We start from the raw sequence: 6023 nt of genomic DNA on the forward strand, positions 1-6023 counted from the left end.
AAACAGTACAAAGAACAATTATTTTGCCTGCTTTTATCTTGCAGTCCAGGAACCACATACTAGTGAATTTTCTTAACTTCCACTGTTCTGTACCTTTTTAATGGATAAATGTGAGGCCACTGTCCTTGGTTTTCGATCCTGAAGCTTTCATGAACTCTCAGTTCACTTTTATTATTTATCTTGGATTGTAATTCTACGTTATGTTATTGAAGTTATCTTAGGGAAGAAAGAGACACTGTACCCCTGGAAACATCTTCTAATACAGCTGGAGTATCCCCTACAGGTAAACCTCTCCCTAAGTTTTGCTCTTATCCCAGATTTCATTATTATTTCATTATTATTTGTTTCATCAAATCACATCCATCCGAAAATTATCTGCTGAGGAACACAAAAGAAAAGAGAGAAAAAGATACTCAAAAACTCCAGCCTCAGGAGGGTAGTGTTAATATGAGGATAAGGCAAAGAGCTTTAGCTGTTCCTAGAGATCAGATTGCTGCTGCAGTGAATAATGCAGCTTGTTTAGTTATTAACCTCACTTGACTTCTGCACTAGCATGCGTAGGGATTGAGTTTTGAACACCCTGTCCTTGGAACACTTTTGTGTAAGGGAGTCCAACGAAACACGACTGTAAAAGCTTCCCACTCTGGTGCTCGCCGGGCAGGATCCAAGTACACTGGGAGCTGTGTTCATAAATCAGCCTTGGGCACACATCGCACCCCTCCGGGGCTGAGGTCCTCAGGGATGGGGAAGAGAAATGTAACAGCCGGGACTGCAGCGACTGTCTCAATTCTTTGGTCCTGCCATAACGATGCTTCCTTAGAACAGTGACTTTTTTTGGTGCCTGTCTCAAAAGAAATTTTATTTCTCCTTCCCTTCCCCCCTCCACACATACTCTAAAACACTTCCAAGGAAAACTTCCTCAAAATCCTATGAGCTAAAGCCAAGTTCTGAGTGGAACAAAACTCCTCCACCCAACAGTGGGCAAAAACGCCTGATGACAAATTTATGTTGTTAAAATGTGGGTGAATGGCCAGTTTAAAACAAACAACCTGCCCTCCCCAAACTTCCCAAAAGGTTTGCTTTCCTTTGTAAAGTATGTCTGTTTTAGAAGCCCTGAATAATTTATACTTATATGTGTTATTTTCCTGCTTTTTTTGGTGCAACTCAGTTTCCTAGTTGATCAAATAACTAATGAGGCCTGATGAGGATTAAAGATTAAAAAATGTCAAACTCTCTTTAAAGATTAAATGCTTTTCTCATTCCAATGGCACTTTCTCTAACCGCAGGAGCACTGTGGGAACACTGGAGTAAAGTTAAATATTAATTCTTGCCATAGGTGTTCAAGAGTGACTGCTGAGTCTCCCATCTTTTGCTGACCTCCTCTTCACACGCGGATGACTCCTCTTACTTCTTACTTTGCCCCTCTAAGAATAAAAAACCTCACCTTGGTCTGGGGGAAGGAATTTCAGGCATCCAATACACCAGTCATGTATCTTCCTTAAAATTCCTTATAACCATTCCCAGTTTCCTACTAAAACAATTTTTCTGATTGTGTGAAAGAAAGGAGAGGGAAAAAAGTCACACACACACACACCCCCCACCCCGAAATATGAGCTAATACTTCCAGAACCTCCTGGCTCCATTTCTGCTCTCCATGGCTATGTGAAATGTTGGCAAAAACCCCCTCCCATGACCGCAGCTGTCCGGAGAACCCATCAGGACAGCAGCATGCTAGAAATTTGGGCAGAACTCTGTATTAATACTACTTTGGCAACAAAGCTGGTTTAAAATCACCTTGTGCTTTTTGTGCCTGATCTGGGATTTTTTCTTTTTTTTTTTTTTTTCTTTTTTTTTTTAATTTTTAAATGTGGGTCATTCAGAGCTCTGGCTCTGAGCCAAAATGCACAAATGTTTAAGTGGGTACAGCTCAAAGGGAGTGAGAATTTAAAATGCAGCTGCTCCCGAGGTGATGTGAATGTGGAGCTATGCAAGTAGTGATCAAAACTAATGGCTATCAGTTTTCCTGAAATTAAGTCTCACTGATAAATGAGATAAAGTTATTTTCCTGTAAAGTAGGATACATAATGCAATTGGTAGGTTGTCACTAGTACAGGTAACTTGCGTACATGATATCAAACCTGAACTTTGATGTCTAGTGCGGATGACCCAATAGCTAAAGGGAATTTGAGCATTTAAGCTGGCAATGCTGCCTGAGTCTAGTAGAACTTTTACAATCTGTAGCTTTCATGAGAGCACAAAGGTAAAGATTAAATTATTTTCTTAAGTAACACAATGTTTTGCACATTTTTTTCTTCTCTCTTGTGCTAACAAAATATTATTTCAGATCTTTAAAAATGTGTAACCAGAGCTGTGTAGGGAAATATTTATTTCATAAATAAGTAACTGTGGATGAACCCATTTTAAAAGAAAAACAATTAGATGAAGAAACAGTTCAAAATTCTATACTTTGAGAGATGTCACATTAGCAAAACTTTTAACCAGACCCTGGATTAAGTCTACAAATAGGTACAACCTGAGAATCAAAGGATAAAAGATTCAGTTTCCATAACCAAGATGTGTTACTTCACTGTAGTTGTTACCCCAATTTATATCAGCTGAAAATCTGCAAGAAAGTAGCAATTTGAGCTTTTAAACAGCTTCTGTCTGACCTGTTCCCCCTGACCCCCACCCAATTCCAACCAAAACCAATATTCCCACTAGCTTTGACAGTGCACTGATTTCATTCAGTGGGGTCACAATGATGAAGTTGTTACTGATTTCTTAATTCAGGACTATGTCTTGCTTAAACAAACAAGGTTTGACTGAGGCAGGACTCGTGGTAGTTCTTAGCAAAGTCTTCATGCTATTAGGAAAATTAGCAGAATATAGGAGATCATAGTCTCCTGTACATATATCTTCCAGTATAATAGCAAAAGGAGAAGAATTTTTTGTCAAATGTGTAAAGAATATACTGCTGTTACAATCCCGGCAGTGATGAAAACAATTTGAGGATATGCCCAACGTCTCTTGCCATGGTCTAACCCTTTCCCTCATTTATAGCTTCTGCTATTTTATTCCTACTGAACGTGGCCCTAGTCCTACCCTACTGTCATCACTGTCACTTCATCCTCATCCTACAGTTTCCCCTTTCTGGGACCATCATTGCTGCTTCTGCCTCGAACTGGTGTGCCAAAAAGCTTAAGCTAAGAAGCCTAGCTTAAGGTTAGAGTTCAGGCATGACTCTGTTCTCTGTCACTGGGCATCTCTGTAGGTCACATTTTGAGGATGCACATAATCCAAGTGAAAGCCAGTACTAACTAAAGTTTGGTACAGCCTACATGCTGGGGACAACCACCAGAGCTGTAACAAGTTGACTCCTTTACAGGGGGGTGGCCATTTTCAGTTGGAAAATCCTGTATTATAATAGGTAACAAATCCTTACGGTGAATCCTCTAGCAGAGAGGAATTCGGAGTGGCTTCCTGAGAATGGAAAGATTTAATTTATGCAGTAATGAAAAAAGGGAGGTTCTTTGCACTCTGGCATTCTGCTTTAGCATGGTTGAGTATTTAAAGGCTAACCCTACTGCAATAATAAAACTTTATGGCATCAAAAATGTAGGTTCAGGTATTTTGGTAGCTATTGTTTACGAAGTCTGAAGAGCAAGACATAAAAGTTTCTTGACATGAAGGAAGGTCCCTGCCCTCTTGGTCCCCATGGACTGTGACAAGCAGAAAGGGCTATTGCTCTTTGGAAATCAGAGATTCAGACAGGCATCAACGTGCCGATGTGCCTCAGAGGCTGCAGCAGGGTAAATGAAATGGCTGGAAACACTTGCCTGTGCCTCGTGTCAGCAAGTGATCTCTACTGGAGAACTTCAGAACCCTGTTTTCTGCAGGTTCCTTAGGGGCTTCCTCAACAAATGGAGGAAAATTTTCCTCTCAGAGAAAAAGCAGAATGCCTTGGGAGCACAGACAGGCATAATGGCCCTAAATCCTTTGCAATCTCATGTTTACCTCCCAGCTGTATGCACAAAGAGCAACAGAAAGGAACTTGTAGACTGACACCTGAGAAATTAAGGAAAACAATAACACCATGTACAGGTAATTCTCAACAGCTCATTTTTTAGTCAAGCCACCACCAGAAATCATACAGAATAGCAAAGGAAGAAGGGACAGCTTGATAGCAGTTGAAAACCAAAGTTGAAATCAAAGACAGTTCTTCCATAAATTACTGCAGGACTGGTTTGGCAGGGCAGGATTTTCTCAGACACTTCCCATCCTTCAGGGATCTACAGAGTGATCATGAGTGATTGCCTCCTTCTTGAGGAGGTAATTAACCTTTGCCAAATGATTAAGCAAGGCTTGGGCAGGGGTTATGGAAGTGTGACATCTTATGAGCTGCTCCACAGATTTCCAGAGGACCGAGCTGCCTCTATTTGTTAGGACATTTTGAAATTCGCAGCTTTTAATTCAAGAACTATTAGTAAATAAATCAGAGGATCTCTCTCAGAGACCAAATATTGTTCCCTTCAGCAGATTCCCTTGGAAACTGAGGGTATTTAGAAAGTCATGTCCTATCAAAGATGTTGGAACATGCTGGACATCAGATTTACTCCTTAATATTATTTCAGATAATTTCATGGCCTTTTCTTTAGGTGATTGTTGTCTACTGCCACATGATTTCTCAATAATGAAAGTCTGCTATGCCATCAACGAACATAGCAAAGTCAAACCAAGCAATGAAACAGATAAAACCCCAATATTTTCTATATCCAGTTAGAAAATGAATGACATTATGGGTGACACTTAAAAACAAAACCTAGCATATTTTAATTATGTTTGTATTAGAAATCAAAATATGTGTAGAAATCCATTTTAAAAGTAATGAACAATCTCTTATTTTCTCCAAGTACACTCTGGGTATTTTTTTTCCTGTGTGTAGCAGATTGGCCAAAAATTAAAAAAAACCCAACCATATACATTTATATTAATAGCTATTGGAACATGAAATCAGATAAGCCAGCAGTTTTCAACATGACCAAAAACGTGTAGATCAAACTTCAAAACACTGTTGCTGAGCATGAGCCTGAGCAGGTCTTAAAGGGAGTATTCCTGGCAGATTATACTGTTGAACGTTTTCCAGTGTGAGAGGAGATCAAGCCAACAAAACAAGATTATGCATTATGAAGGAACAGCATAAAATAAAACACTCTTAGCAATAATAATAAAAAACTAAACAACAACAACAAAAAATCCACTTCGATGTCCTCTGGAGAAAACATATCCCACTCCGTAGGAAATGAGCAGATTTCCTTTTGGTTTTTAAATTTTACGTTTATAAAAATACTCAGTGAATTAATGCTTCACATGCTCCAGTCACATTACTGTGGTCAGAGGCTGGTTTTCCCATAGGAGGGACTTGCTCCACTCCCAGTACTCCATTCCTACCCCAAAGCAAATCACGGAGGATATTTGAGAGAGAAGCTACTGTAGTCCAAATCTAAGAAAGGTATTAAAAAGAGAAGGTAGCAGCTTAGCAGAGGGTAGGTGATATGCTTGCTTCCTTTAGCAGAAAGGCCACCGTAACTGAACAGTGACTCTCTGGCTGCTGCTCTAAATAAGCACACATCTGTTTCACCAGGACGGGTAAGTTAACACTAATATGAATAGCCTCTTCTCTCACTCTTGGTTTAGCCTTGCCTTGAGCTGCTATTTTTATTACGGTAGCATGAATACTAAAATCAATGAGAGCTTTCAAGAAAGAAGATCCCAGACTCTCCTGGAATGTGGATTCTCCAAACAACCTCAACTGAGGTCATTTAGCAGGCAGAAACTGGCAGCTTAAATATCAGCTGCTCTCTATTCCTTAGAAAGTTGGGATAGAAATAAGACAAAAGAAAGGTTGGAAAAAAAAATCTTTCATCCACGTGTCACTGAAACCAAGAACAACACTTTCCCAGATGTTAATGTGAAACAAATGCAGTCTAATTCCTTCTTGTTAATTTAAAAAGCCACAGTGAGAC

Source organism: Calonectris borealis, chromosome 2 (assembly GCF_964195595.1).
Source record: "Calonectris borealis chromosome 2, bCalBor7.hap1.2, whole genome shotgun sequence".
Taxonomy (NCBI): Eukaryota; Metazoa; Chordata; class Aves; order Procellariiformes; family Procellariidae; genus Calonectris; species Calonectris borealis.